The 16,261-nt window shown below is 40.9% G+C and overlaps 1 long non-coding RNA gene across 5 annotated transcripts in view; it reads left to right on the top strand.

Annotated features, from left to right (window-relative positions):
- LOC115378551 (uncharacterized) overlaps positions 1–15,290 on the top strand; it is a 172,966-nt gene extending 157,676 nt beyond the window's left edge. For all 5 annotated transcript variants that reach the window (XR_003930141.1, XR_003930139.1, XR_003930138.1 and 2 more), the window contains one exon: positions 14,775–15,290. This is a non-coding gene — a long non-coding RNA (uncharacterized LOC115378551). The remainder of the gene's footprint in view (positions 1–14,774) is intronic.
- The last annotated feature ends 971 nt before the right edge of the window (positions 15,291–16,261 follow it).

Consider the following 16,261-nt stretch of genomic DNA (forward strand, 5'->3'; position numbering starts at 1 on the left):
AAGTAAACTGCATCTTCAATAAACCCAATTATGGGAAAAGTTCGATCATCTGATCGTGGCCTTGTTGAATAACAGATAACTTACAGTATTCCCACAGAGGGGTGTAGGCTACTGCTGTAACTTTGAAACACATCATATATTAGTCTCAGTGCTGGTGTGGATAGTTAGAGTGCATGGGTTGGACACCAGGTCGGTAATATTTTACAATGATGAAAAATTCTGGCCCTCATCAAACTGTTAGATAAATCTACCAAAATTAACAAAATTATCCTTAAAATGGTCAAGACCAGAGCCAAGCTTATGGCCATATTATCCAGGAATGTTCAAATCAAAGATTGCATCCATGATTTTAATTATTAATTTTAGCTAATTTGTTACAATTATATAAATTGCTTACTATTATTGTTATTTAATGCATCATGAACTCACAGTTAAAGTCATAAACTTTCACCATGTTTATGAAATACATGGCAGGTTTCTGTATGCACTATGACACCTTTATATGTTGAAAAGAGTGTATGGGATTATCGTGCCCTGAACACTAAAAATTCCAGCCTTTCTCTGAATGGTTTTGCATTTTTAATGTGACTGGGATCTGCAAGCAGAGAGCCATACAACAGCGGTAAATTAAATATTGACATCTTCAACTTCATATTTTCTAACAGCGAAAATGGGGCCAGTTAATTGTACGGACTGCTGTTTGCAATTTAAAATGGATGGTTTATAAATGTCAGTGATTGCAGCACGTCGGTATTGACAGACTGATACATAAAAAGAGCAATGATCGTATCCCAGTTTGGTGGTTTGGCAGGCTGAACGCTGTGGTTTCCTTTGGCAGGAATCCAGGGCTGCACTTCTCATTGTGCAGTGGTTTCTGTTGTCTACCTGTACACAGGTCTACCTCTGCATAACCTTAAAGCCATTCAACAGCCATTCATATGTGACATATTTGGAGAAGACGCTGAATAGACATTCTGTGTCTGTAGTGGTGATGTATTTATAGATTGTCATTACGATCATAAACTGTGTGTGCTTGCATCACACCTGTATTCACCTCCAGCGTGCTCTTTTCTGTGACTGCCTATTAATGTTAAGACCTATCTGCTGTCATGTGAAATTGGTGCATCAGCGGTGCGATTACTGTGAGTCCAGTCGCTGAAGTTTCAAAGTGAATACACCCTCCTGTCACAACAAAATAAACAGTGTCACTGCACCGAGTTTTTCCTATCCATGATTTTCTTTGAAACGCCGGTAACTTGAATGCCATCCATGACAGAATCCCATATCCAGCACTGTGCTTGAGTATTTTGATGGAGTCTGCCCTTGATCCGGAAATCCCACCATAGTGCCCTTATGATATATGGAAGGGACCTGGGCTTTGATGAGTTGGGAAGAAGGACAGGATTTATCTAATTCTGAAATAACTTTTAGAATCCCTTCATATCTGTACAATCTAATGTCGGAGTAGCATAAGCAATGTTGAGCCTATTTTTTCCTTTTCTACTGTTCCAGTTTAACCCCTAATAAAACACAGGGATGACTACAGGTTTAAACTGTTATTCCCCCTTCACTTGAGTTATATATGGTATACAGTTATATACAGTTTTTCTTGGAGCAGGTGTTCACATCGATATATTCAGGCAGAAAACACAGTGGGATATTTTGTAAGAGCACAAAGATTACGAATACATGTGTGATGTATGTTTGCATTCATAATTTTGTAGCAGTGACATGTTGTTAATTGTTAATCTGTTGTATGTAACCTATAAAAATCCCACATAGATGTTGCATCAAAGGGAATGAATGTGTTGTTAATCCATAATTAATATCCAGTTACTTCAAGTCAGTACATGCAGCCATGTGAATGTACTGTAAAATGGAGATCATACTGTAAAATAACTTTTTTTAAAAAATATTAATGCTTCCAGAAGAGTCCAACAACAAGAAGACTGTTCTCGTGGATGAATCGTCTTGTTTGGTCTTGCAGTATTAATGTCTCACCAATTCAGACTACTCACTCGATTTTAATATCTAGTTTGTTATTAATGCATCACTGGTGGAGCCTGTATTTTTGTTGTTAAGGCTCCCAGGGAAGCATATACCTACACACCACTTCTGTTTTTTTTTTTTTTTTTTTTTAATAACCACTAATCACACAAATGCCTCCCATTGAGTGTGCTCTCAAGGAGTGTACATTCTCACCATTAGCTGAACAATGTATATACAGCCCATCGTGGTTAATTGAAAATCTCAATTACAACAATATTAACGCGAGCTTCACATTGGCAATAAGCTCCTAACGCACAACGACGAGTTTATCATTGCGTTTATATCCTTGACAGCAATAGGAACCAAGTAAATTGCATTGCGTAGGCTTGTCATCTTGATAGCTTCTGTGCTTGTGCATCTCTCTGTTTTTTTTGCCTCCTCTGGCTGAGATTAATTGCTCTTGTCCCTACCACTGACAACAGCATTTATGGAGGGAGGGCTAGAGATGTGGGATGCCTGTGTTTCAGGTGCTCACTCCTCTCTCTCTTTCTTTCTTTCTCTCCCTCCCTCTGTCCCTTATTTACCACTATGCTGTGTACCTCCTAGCAGGGAAAGCATAGAGGGAGTATGTATTACGAATATGGTAGAAATAGCACAAGTGGCTACTGCATGCAGGAGTGGAGGAGAGGTGATATCTTAATTTATAATCCATCGCAGCAAAGCACCTCCCACATATTTCTTAAATGAATCACCCAGCTACCACTTGCTGCCCTTCCACCACTACCAGTGCCTTTATCGCCAATGCAAGCACACCCACTGCGATGAGCACTGTCTGACGGCCTGCAAAATGCTGTAATTGCAGTGCTCTTACCATGAGTTACAAAATAACAGCGTCACAGCAAGCGTACTGTTGGTTAAGTCCTGCCCAACGTGTCGGTCAAGGCTTTTCCGTAGCACAGGTGTTTACACTCCCTCAGCCCACGGATTTAAAATGAGAGTTAGAGGGTGCAAAAACTTCTGGGATTCTCGTCTGTGCCATTGACCTCACCTTTCTGACTCAATTCAAATCGGTCCAGATGCAACAGACTAGGAGTGAAACTGACTGTTAATAATTTATAACATCTTTCCCATATGTGGGACTCCATGTCTCCATGTAAAGATGTCTCCGAGACTGAATAGGTTTTATTCCCTGGTTGAATTAATTCTCCTTGTGCAGTGTCCTGTGGTTCATTGTCTGACAGAGGCTCACAGGATGAATGCTACAAAATGTCCTAAGAATTCAATATGCTTTAACATTGCGGTAGCAGCATAATGTCCCTGTTAAATGTGTTGCCGCTGAAAAGTGAGTGAGTGGATGACTTGTTAATAGACAGGGCCTTGACTCAGTTGACCCTCATTGACTGTCAGCAACACAGCAATTGACAAACTTTCCAATGCACTGGATCACTTCATCTACCTCAACTTTCTATGATTACTTCTGTCAACCAGTTAAAATGGTGATGAAAGTCTTTTTATGAGTTTGTGAAAAACACATTGACTCTGATGTGATAAAAGTAATGATATTAACCCCGAGGTCGAGGCTTGAACAGTTGCTCAAGGCTCGTGTTTTCGTTTACTATTCAGTGAGCGCATGCATGGTATTACGGGGTGTACAGGATTTGGTGGCTGGATCAGTAATTTAAGAACAAAATGCTTGTGGTAGCAACATCTCTCAGACACAAAGAGCAGCATGAGAGCCAGTCCAAGCCCTATGCTATCCAGTATTGTCTCTTAGGATCTTAATACTGCTAGATAAGTGTCCTTATCCTCTGGTGATATGGCACCCACCTTGAGAAAAATCCCTCACATTCTATTATGCCCCTGCCAGCCAGACAACACCTAGAGCCATGGTAACTGTAGACATCCATCATATCTCCCTGGACACAAACACAGAGAAGATAAACCTAGACTCCACCATGACCATTGATCTCTTCCTCTTGTGCAGTCCGTTCTGATCTCCTATAAAGCATGACGAACTGAATAACAATTCTCTTTGACAGCGTTTTTCAATTATTTCCACCGTCTGACACTGCATGCATTGACACCAATCTGTTTGAAGCTTCAAGGGGAAATATGCCACAAATGTAAGTTTATTGCAAACTTAAGATGTGGGTCACTTAATTTGTGTTTTGAAAATGAGCTGATAGAGTAAAAAAAAAAAAAAAAAGACATCATTCTTGGTGTTCTTTTATTCAAAGCGGTTGTCAAACACATCTGTGATTCTCCTGCTGCTATAATGCCTAATAAAAACGTTTTCTGACTTTGCAGATGAAGATTACAAATTTGCGATTACAAATTCACTGGCAGGCACAGAAATCCACGCGGCTGCCACATTAAGCTGGTGAATGTGCACTGCTGTTTACCCCACCCCCCCACCCCCCACCCCCTGACCCGCTTTGAAGCCCCAGTGGCATTCTTGTATCCAGCTGATGAAAGCGATTGCTTTGGTCTTGCACTAATGAATTGGCATTATTATTAAATGATGTTTGTAAATTATGACCCAGTTTGCACCCAATGAATGGTGCAGAAACTCAAAACCCACATCGTCAATTATACTCTCACAGCCACTGCAAGCATTAGTCGTGGGGTTTTGCTGATTGTTGGATCTAAGTTCAAGAGTTGGGAATTCCATTCACAGCTCACTGGCGCTGCCTTGTGGTCTTAAGATAAACATTCATTTCTTCCCATCAAATTATTAACATTATCTCAGCATCAATAGATTAATTCATAATTCATTTTTTTTAGTATTATTTTGACTACTATTTAATCCTTTGAATTGATATTTTATATTTGATGTTTGAGTTTAAAAAAGTCAGTGTAACACTACATTCTTAGTGAAAAGGAATATTTTTTTATTTATGCCAAGAAACTAAATGTATCATCCAACTGCCAAAATTATCTTAAGGGGAATATAAATATATTTATGTGCTTGCAAATCAAATGGCGACTCCTTCATTAAAACTGACTTTGTGTCCCATCTTGAGCCACAAGGGGGAAGAAGAGTGGAACTGATGCAGGCTTCTCATCTCAATGATCAAATATACTTTTCATTAGTAATTCTGCTTTGTTGTTAATGATGTTGACAACAACTTCAGTCAACTTTTGATACATCTGCAGATTGGATGGGTTCTGATGGGTGAGCACTTGACAAATGCAAATTAGCGCATATTAATGAGTTATTTGATCCAATTGATTTTGAGAAATATTTCCTTGCATACAAATTGAGTAATTTGATAGCTGCAACTCATCTGCTTACTTATGGCTGTTCTCACAGTGACACCTTGTGGAAGCTTTTTAGCATGATCAAAGGAAAGAGAACAAATATGTTGGCTCTTTTTAAGCTCACAACTATGAATTATGTTCTGTGAGCTCAGTATTTCAGTCCTCGTTGGCCTTTAACTCAATAATACAGAATTTTGTTTTTTTTTCCCCCTAGTTATTGTGTTAGTTTTATTGACAGCTGCACTACCCACTTCACAGAGCAGACGTCTATGCCACACATCAATAGGGCTGTAGTGTGTTTTCCAGGCATAATGACTGACTCTTCTCTGCACTCGCCCTCACACAATTTCAAACCACCAGAGACTCCATCAGCACTGAATCACAGTGTGAGTGGAACAGAGATAATATATAAGAAGGCGGCATTCACCGGAATCCCCAACCCCCCCGAAATTATATATCTCCACAATCCCCTTAATATATTTCACTCTTGGTTTTCATCAAGATGTCTGTATGTGAATGTGCCATTTAAATATGACAGTATTTCATCTGATCTCAATAATAGTACCATTCAGTTTGGATCTTAGCTTAATGTTCCCCTCCATGCCAAGGACATAATGGAAAAAAAAAAAAAAAAATCATTGAGTGCATATCTTTTGCACGCAAGCCTGCAATTTGACAATCCTGGATTACAGCACATATCAGTAAATAGCAGTCAGTGAAATGGTAACGTCATGTTGTCGTTTTAGGGTTCTCATTATGTTATCACAGGGCTTTTTTTTTTTTTTATCAGTGGATCTCTTTAAGTTGTGAAGTTGTAGCTTGTGTCAGATTTGATTCACTCTCTCTGAGCGCTCTGGGTGCTGATCGACCCTGATTTATAACCGTTTTTCCACTGGAAACGAATTTCACAGCTTTGTCCTGTCTGGGCATGGCAGCGGTGAGAAAGGAGGGGGAACATGGGGAGGTTAAGGGCATTCCAGACCCACTGAGGTAAAGAGGAAATGATGTCACCCTTGTCCAGACAACCGTGACTCATTAGTTTCAGGTCTTTCATTTAGGTGTTCCTGTGCGCTGGTGCTGTGACTGTGCTGTAATAACAAGTGCTGCCCTACATTTGGAGCCCTGGCAGTTAGAATTGTCTTGGCAGTGCCACCCTGGCTCTATGAGAAAAAAACACCTGGGACATTACATTTCATTCCCACACCCATGTACATTTATAGATTTTTTTTTTTTTTTTTATGTATAAAAAAAATACAAGTCTCTTAAGACATTTTCATCAGGCCTGTCTAGCACACAGTGTCCAAACTGCATGTTCCTCCTCACACTTTATGTTGACAGACTCTAAGCCTCTTTTATAAAGCACATTTTAGCATCTTGTAAACAAACTGCCCCTATATTTTTGCTCCTAGTAATACAGCACTTTACTATTTGCAGCTGTGGAATGTGGCATGACTTTAGAACACTGCAGGATTGATGATTTTTTTTGGCACAAGCGGTAGCCCTGCCATACTAAATGCTGTTTGTTCCACCATGGCTCACTTGAGAGCCATTTAAGATCATTATTACTAATACAGAAATAATTTTCAGGCAAACCTTGTGGCCGTTTACACCGTGAGCTGCGTCATTATGCAGAGATTTTTGCAATGCGAAACGTAATTGGGTGAACAATTATACCCTTTCTCAGGATTGCAGCGCATTCAGCGTCTATGACCGAAAAGCAAAAGTGCCATTAAAGCTGATGTGGAAAATACTGAAGTATTGAAATGACAGATAAAATTCTTCTGGATTCAGAGGTCACACATTCATCAACATTTACTACTTTACTTAAAGGAGGGAGAAAAAAGAGCCTTGTTATACATGCATGAGGAGAAGATGAGAACAGATAGCAGCCAAACACAAAATGTAGATGGCATAACAACTGAAGGAAATTCCTTGAGGCGCAGAGTTAGATTATGAGATTGTAGTCATGGATAATGTGTTTAGCATATTATGGGTGGAACAGAGGGCAGCCAGCACACCTAAGCTAAGCATGTTATACACAGAGGAGTGGACATATGTATACATTTATGTGGCTTCCTGTATGTGAGTGAAAATTATAGGAAATTGTGTGTGAATATACACGTAGGCAAACATACAGTCAGCCACTTATGGAGCCCTGCTATGTCAGCCCACTTCCTGAATCCAAAAAAGAAGCTCAAAAGAATGAGTGGGGTATAGCATGCCCACATGTATTTATTCCTCAATATATTTTTATCCATTTGGTATGTCAAAATAGCCACCTAAGGGTGTGCATATGCAAACACAGCACACCTGGACATAGACAAACATTATGCAGCTACATATCTGGTTACAGTTAACTATCTGATCCAACGCTTATCTCAAAACAGGTACAACATGTGCATTCCTATGGAAGATTTTTGTGCCGGAGGACAATAATCCGGTCGGGGTTCAAGACTGTACACTCAAACATAATAAATTATTCAGTGGAGACTGCCCACACTGCTCCATATAAATTTGTGGTGGAAATTTCCATAATTAAAATGTCAAGGTACTGTTCTACACAAGAGGCGTATAAATTAAATGCATGCTTCAACCATTTTTCCTGTTTATCTCACTGGCGTTTATGCACAAAAATGTATTCTTTCTAATGACAGTGTGGAATTAGTTGGAATAATAAATAAGCTCCCAGGAGAAACTGTGACATGGTGATAAAGTGATATTTAAAATATTGAATGCCAGTTTTGATAATTGCCATTAGTCAGTGGCCGTTGTGTTTTCCCAAATGATCCGGGGCACAAGGGAAACCAGACGTGTAAGATTACTTCTTGGAATTGATATTTGGTGAAATATTTATAGTTTAGGCTGTTATATTTCAAAGTGAAGTTCTGAGTCACCCTCAACATCGCAGATGGGTTGATCACCTGCAACTCTCAGTCCCATGTGAATTCCAGTAAATAAGGATCTTAACTGAAGGAGATGAGTGTCCTATATGAAATAGATTTGAGGTTTGTGGCTTTAATGAATGTGGAAAAGGATGCCAACATAAAGAAAAGTAACGAGTAATGAGGCTGTCCCAGTAGACTCTGTGTGACTCAGAAGCTCAACATCCTCTTAGATACAAGTTTAATGTGATGCATCGCAACTGAAAGTACAGACTTAAAAGTATGGAAAATGACTATCTTATTAACAGGGAGTTACATCAGTTTTGCAGTTTTGCAGTCCCCATCTCCTCTGCCAGAGCAGGACTTTTTTACCTTTACCTACTTTTTTTTTTTTTTGGACATTCCTGTGACATTGTAGTCATTTATTCTGCCTTACTACTCTGTTGGCCTCATTTAGACATTTTAACAGAATGGAATGGGCAGAGTTAATTTACTTTGGGTCTGTGCACAAGGACACAATTTTTCTTGACTAGCAGATTGCCAGCCCTCCCGCCTGTTCGCAGCCTTTAAGAGGCTGTGTGCCCAAAAACAGAGAAAACAGAACAAGGAGGTGTGACAAGCCGAGGTGAAACTCTTTGAATAATGCGGCCAAGTCCCCGTTCCAAAAGACTTTTGAGTAATTTCGAGCAGTAGAGGAGTATGCTTGCTCAAAACTGTTTTTTGAAGTTTAAGTGCAGATGTGTAAAATCTTGCATAGATTCACATACACAAAAAAAAGTTTATGTACCAGCATGGAAGCATGTGTATCCAATCAGTTTGCCTGTTTCCTGCTATAAATCATACATGTTGTGAAATTTTGCACGCATGAATGAGCTCACTGACCGCTCCCACACTCCCGCGTCAGTGAAATATGCTCCAAAATATCCAACATACTATGACTCTCCTCAACATTCATCATAATCATTTGCCACATTTGCAGCATTGGTTTGAGAAGAGAGGGAGGAAGGAAGGGGAGGAGCAGTGAGTAAAAAGTGAGAGATCAAAAGAAAGAGTGTGCACCTTTGACGCTTTCACCATTATTGATAACATTAACAGGAGCATGATTAACACAAACCAAGTACAATTGCAGAAATGGAAGTAAATAAGGCATCTGGGTCTCCAAGGTCAAATAATAATACACTAACTAGAAAATAAAAAGCTCAATTGGTCTATGGAATTAGAACAAAAAAACAACAACACTAAGCTCCCTAACAACACAAAAAAGGATAAAGGGAGATCAAAATGAACAGAAACACTATGACTATGACACTTCTACCAACTAGTCAGCAGTGACATGATGAGCTAAACAGAGCTGCGTTGAGCTGCTAAAAAAAGAGCTTCAACAATAGCAGCATCTGCCCAATAAACAGCGTAGATGCCAAGCGGAAAAGAGCGCTGGTTCCGGGGTGTTGATATACAGCTCCACGATCAAATGAAGTTTAGGCATGGGTGGTTAAAAAGAAGGGTGTGACAGACCTGGGACACAGTAAGAGAGACAGTTGTCCTCCAAAAAGAGGCCTGAGGAAAGTCAGTGGACGTAACAGCCTCCCAGCGTCGGCCCATTACAACATAACTGAGATGGCAGCTTTTACGGCCTTCTCATCTTTCTCCCCTTTCTTCAGTATTTGAGTGGTTCCAATACTGAAGCTGTCTGGTTGCTATTAGCTCTCCTCCTCTGTTTATCAAGCTTGGAAAAAACACACGTCTTCAGCGTATCCTTCTTAGAAGACTGGAGTGAAATGTATGTACTTTGGATAGCACCAAGTGGAAAATGAAAGAAAATAACTGAATTGTTTTATGGAAATTCCGCCTCACTCGTATAGCATGCATCCTTATGTGTGCGCCTGTGCATGCGAAGCCTCACAGTTAAATCATACATTGAGAAAGCATGGCCTGGCTAGTTCCACTTCTCCCGCAATGTAAATTTCACTCGACTAGACTTTGTGTGAGAGACAAAGCAAAGCGCGGGTAATGGCAGGGTGCACAGACACACAAGCAAGAATGCCACAACACACAGCCTCAGCTACTGACCAAAACATCCAGAGTGGCGAGATTCCCTGTGGACCTGCAACAGAGATCTCTGACGGGAAAAAGAGAGAGAGAAAAAAAGAAGAAGAGGAAAGAGGAAAAAAAAAATCCCTTGTGGCTGCTCTTTTAACTTTCAGCCAACAAGACAATTATAAGGATTAGGGTGGAACTGCCAAAAGATCACCACTGGTTTTGTCTTTATGTGCTGTGGTTACCAGATTGCCAGACTGCCACTGGTTTGCCCAGGGCTCTTCAGAGGGCAACAGGTTCACACGGGCAGCCCAAAACATACACACCCCTGCCGATGGATCTGTGTACAGTACGTGATGGGACCTCAAGAGGAAGTGCTAACTACAAATCCAACAAGAGCCACACTAACTGGAAGCATACAATTATATCATACCAATGGACAGACAGGCACTGGGAGAGCGAGCTTTCTATGGCGTGAGGTCAAGAGCAGCTGTGGGAACAGTTTCATATCATGGAAACTAATAGAACTCGGTGCTTTACCCTGTCTCAGTGAATGGAGCTTTGGTGCTGTAACTACTTCCCCCAATTATGATCAGGTTATGCGCTGGATAAATATAGTCATGACACTGACAAAACTGAATGAGGGTGGTACATTTTATTTTCTTGGATTAGTTTTGCATAAGAGCTTGTGACACACTCAGAACTCACTCAGAACAAAAATCTGGTTTCTGTCTTTAGCCCTATTTGGACGGGGGTTAGTTTTACAGAGAGACGCCAGGTTTCATGTAACACAGACGTCCTTAGTGATATTGGTCCCGTCCTAATCGAGCATGTCTGCTTTTTTGCAGATGACCTCGTCCATTATTACAGAGTGAATTACCTACTGTTGGTCACAGAATTCAGCAGTCCGCAGATCAATGGAATCACGTTCAAATGAAAACCTGCTTATAGAATTTAACAGACAGATGTTTTCACAAAAACCTTTGACCGCTATCAAGTACCATAGACCCTTTTTTTAACCATTTTTATTTGAATCCTCCTACAGCGCAACTAATGTGCCTTTCACCGAAACATCTGTATACACTGCTGTATAGCCAGCTGCTGCAGTGCTCTACTGTTATGGAGATATTTGAACAGTTTCTGGACGATTTAACTGGCCTGGGCAGCCTTACAACACCTACCAGTTATAATGCCTGCTGGGATAGTCTATCTGCAGATGCTTGAAAATACAAAAACAAAAAAAATGTGATGTGAGCTCAGTCCCACAAGCTGTGGAGATGGGGTGACTGTACTGACAACTTCTGGTAGCTACTCCCATCTGTGTGATAGAAAGAGAGATTTTACAGTTGTTGGAAGGGGGAAATAAAATTACAGACATCATGTTAGCAATTAAAACTAAAACACTGTTTGAGAGACTAACCCTGTCTGAATGGTGCTCAGTTAAGGCCTTACTTTGAGTGCACATCCAACATTTTTCATACTCGTATATGTTCATAGTTCATAACCAAAACACTCCTTGATGCTGTATCCATAAACCAGACCTCTGGTAGGATTCCAATCATTGTCCACCAGCTGCCAAAGATGACTCCTCCTGTACTGCAGACACTAGACAAAACAAGACCCAACTACCATTTCAATCCACTGACCTCAAACACCAAATTCTCATGATTTACTGTGTACATAGGGAGTATGGGTGGCCATCTCCAACGCTGTGCCAACAATTGCAAACTAACATGGATCAAAGTAGCCCGGAAATTGACTGTAAATAAATAAAGCAGGGATGAAGCAAACAGAAGCCAGCAAACCCTGTTGCATCATCGTTTCCATGGGTTGTTTAACAGCCTGTCTAACAGAAACAACAGGAGACGCATTTATCACTTCCATCTGCCTGTCAGTGGACAATATTTCATGATTTAAAAGAAAATGTTTCCCCGTGTTGAATGTATGAGTTGTCCTGTGTGTTTTTGTTAATGGGCCTTATGCATTTCTTGCTGTCAGTGGGACAGAAGTTGATTAAGAAGCCTATTAGGCGAACATGATGCTTATTAAAATGCAAGCAGATGGGCATAGGGCAATAACATGAGGTGGAGTTCCTGCAGAGGGTTGCCAAATAACTTTTTACTCCCAGTCTTTTCACACATGGATGTTGGAGTTGCTTGTGGTGTTAACATGGAGACACAGTCTTTGTTCCAATAATCACATCACCATGAATCAGCATGTGTACCATATTTGGACATTCTAAGCCTCAAGTAAGGCTTTAAAGTTTATTAGCAGATGTTATGAACCCATAAATCTTCTGTGTTTACATCATAGCTTTCATTTGTCATATGAAACCACGTAGCATTTGCGTTAGATCTTGCAAAAGCAGGACCCCTTCAGACCGTGGCATCAATCCCAGGCGTTATACTTGCAGACAACAGTCTGCCAGTGCAGAGTGTTGTCTTTAACATCCAGCATGTCTAAAATGGCACAGACAGTCTGCACCCACATGGGGGCTCTGGGCCTCTGAGCAATGCCCTCGTGTTGCTCCCTCCTTTGTGTTCATATTGATCTAAGCCACGTACACAAACCTGAGCACGCCATAACCCCAGAGAATACTGCAAATCGCATGGCTCAAATGGCACAGTACAGATATGAGCAAAACCAGACTAAACATGGTGAAGGGTCTTTAGGAAAACCCCAAAATAGCTCATATGAGCATGTTTTGTGGCTTATATTTTTCTCAGTTTACAATAAACTGGGTTTAGTGGCTCTGTGGCTTTTGACAACTCCCTGTCCTGCTGCTTCTCCCTTCTTCCATTCTACTTTTGTCTTTTCCATAAATCAATACATGCCCGTCTGGGAGTGTGGGGCTGCTGATTGTTTTCACAGAGCGTTGCTGTGTAATTTGGCTAAATGGTGCCTGCACCCAGTTTACTCTGAGATGGTAAACAGTCTGGCTGGTAAAAAGGGAGCGTGCTGATAGTCTCAAAGTGTACAATCTGCTATAATTGGTATTTTGGGCTGTGGACACAGTTGATTACTTACCTGCAAAGTAGGCATGACGGCGGGCTCTTGATTATAAGCATTATTTCTAAATGGTACAATAAGGGCCACATTCACCACATTATGTACTGTACCTGTCTAAATCCATTTGGTTTCACATAAATGATTGGATATTGATAAGACAGACCCAACTGCACAATATACAGAGTGACTTTCTCTTTTCTCAACTTGCATAGCATGTGCCTTTCCAGAGTAGCCCATAAAATTTAATGAAAAACTTTTACAATGTGCTCAGCCTGCTACTGTAGCCAGTCGAAAATGTTTGAAATTGTTAAAGAGTTGAAGGCTCCTTTTCTTGAGCTGGTACTTCCACCTCGCCACATGCAGGAGCTACACAACAAAACAAACCACGAGGCTAACGTCAAGTTGAATGTAGATTCTGTGATGTGTTACTGTATCACAGCATACGCAACATTCAGAAATGAGGGGAAACTATGTGTTGTATACATAGGGAAAGCCAGAGGCCAAAATAAGTTATGGAAAAGAATCATGTGTATAAAACAGTGTCCTCCTGGCTTGGCATCTTTACATGTCCCACAGGGCAAAGCATCCAAGCCTCAAAATTCACTTCCTTCTTTGGAGATGCCAGTGGAGTTCATTATGAAGACATAGAAAATCAAACCAAGGAGTTCATCTTTCTAAACCTGGCCTCTTTATATTCTGCGAGGGTCTGTTGCTTTCCTTTTGCGCATCTTTATTTGATCCTCAATTTCAGCTGGTATGACAAACATAATCTTTTGTACACAAGAGTCATATAACAGGCTCGGGGCCTCATACTTCAGCATCCACGTCTTTCAAGGAATGTTGAAAGTGGAGACGGTAGACAGAGGCCTCTCAGTGCTCTCTCAGACATACACCAGAGTAACAAATTACACAAAGAGGTCCTGTGTCAAACATTCCACAATTAAATTCATCTCAGTAACACACACAGCTGTTGTTCCCAATAGTCTATCTTGGCTATGAAACGTAAAATTAGATGAATTATTGCCAATACAATTGTCAGTTTTATTATGAACATTTTATGTTACTTTAACTGCGCATGTGAGTGAAAATCAACATGTGCACACACACGCCAACACATGTATACACAGCTGTATTGAAAGTTTCCTCAGTGTACAGTATTTGTCCACTCTGAGTCGTCTCATCCATCCCAGTACTTTTCCACTAAGGCCTGACTCACTCATGCACTGTGCATGAACTCAGAAATCTTATCCCTTTTTCCAAACAGAATCTGGGAGATTTACAGTAATTTAGATATGAATGATGCACAAAGATACATAATGTTGTGTCTTTTTCATCAGCCAGGTGTACCACATGCTACAAGGATGGCATCACTCCTCATGGATTTTATCCTGATTTACATCCGAGTGAAAATTATCCACTTTAAAACTTAAAAGCAATTTTGAAAGAGCCTGCCTTAACATTTTACTTAAATATTGTGTATGCCATGTACCTATCTAGTTGCTTTTCCAGTTTTTTTTTTTAAAGACGTCTGTATCAAGTCATCAGTGTGCTTCTTGTGGATTTACATTTTCATTCATCTTTCCTGCTGATGAACAGGTGGCAGAGCCTCAGTGGCAGCCACAGAGACCGGAAACTGCTCAGGGATGTCTGCCACACAGCACGACTGCCTCCGCCCAGCTCCACCAGAAAAGCCCGCAAGTAGCCTGGCCTGAGACCTTTACATTCTCACATCATTGTAAACATGCAGTTTAAATCCTTTGTATGGTCAGGAGCAGAGTGTATGCCACAGTAATAACTTAATCACTAACTGTCACTGAGCACCCTGCACTTAGAGGACAGCTTGTATTTACTTAGCTTTGAGATCACGTTTCCCATTTCTTGAGCCATCTCAGGAGTTTGTGGCCTCCTGTAGTGTCCAGCCTAAGCTCTAAAAACATGTACTCCAGCTCAGGATCTCCCTACAAAGCAGAGAAGGCAAATTATCTGAGACAGTCTGGCTTTGCTGTTGACACATCCAATCTTTCTTTGCTCTTCCTTTATCTTATTTAAAGATGAATCTTGCTTGGGAGCATATTCTACTCTGTTTCTGACTTTTGATAAATTGTTCTCTGAGAACCTGGTAGCTTAGTAGGTGTGTGGCTTTTCCTGCATGCCTGGCTGGAATCAATGTCACCTTTCAGAGAGTCTGGACATGGGCAGACCAGGGGAAATGACAGCCACAAAGGGCCCTTTCAGCAGCAGTGAGCTGACCCAAATCTCTCCCCTCCCCTCTGCTTCATAGTGACTCCTCAAACATTGAGCCTTCATCCAGGCTTCACAGGGAGCAGTAACAATGTGTGCCTAGTCAGGGACTTAGCCCAGTAGACTGAAAACATGGGCCTCAGAGGGGAAGGCTCCAGTGGCTCTGTGCTAAAACTAATGAGATTTGATGGAGAGGTAAGAGGTAAGATGAAGTTTCATAACTGAAGACTGAGCTGAAGTTAAGATCACATTTTTCTGCTAAATGGTTACATTTTGAAATCATCTGTGGATTCAGTCGCTGCTCAAGAAATAGTAGTTCTTGATTGGCCATCGGGATAGGTTTGGCTGCTTTGGCAAGTAATTGCGGAGCCAATTTGATTCATGAGATTATCTAATCCATATTAGCCTCAAAATAGTGGTAAGAGGAAGGTCTACCAGCCTTCCTCCTCCTTCCATACTTCTTCCCATGCTCTTTGATCAGTCTTACGTCCTGTCTGTACAGCTTGCATGTGGTTACACATGAATGTATGCACAAGTACCCAAGGTAAACTGCAATGCATTTGCCCCAATGCACTGTACATCATCACACAGAGGGCCCCAAAAACTCCAACTAGTCCCTGTAGCAGAGCAGCACTTCCACACCAAGCTTGCATCATTCTCTCAGCTCTATTGCCCTGATTGTTTCTGCATGTGATGGTGCGTACAGTGGAGAGAGATAACTTGACAGACTTGGAAGATGAATCAATACAGTCGTAACACACCAGACAGCTGTCTGTGGTGGTGAGTGATGCCAAGATCACTTCCAGAGATTGTTATCCTGCTGCAAAGAATGTGCAGAGGAA

Source organism: Myripristis murdjan, chromosome 20 (assembly GCF_902150065.1).
Source record: "Myripristis murdjan chromosome 20, fMyrMur1.1, whole genome shotgun sequence".
Classification (NCBI taxonomy): Eukaryota; Metazoa; Chordata; class Actinopteri; order Holocentriformes; family Holocentridae; genus Myripristis; species Myripristis murdjan.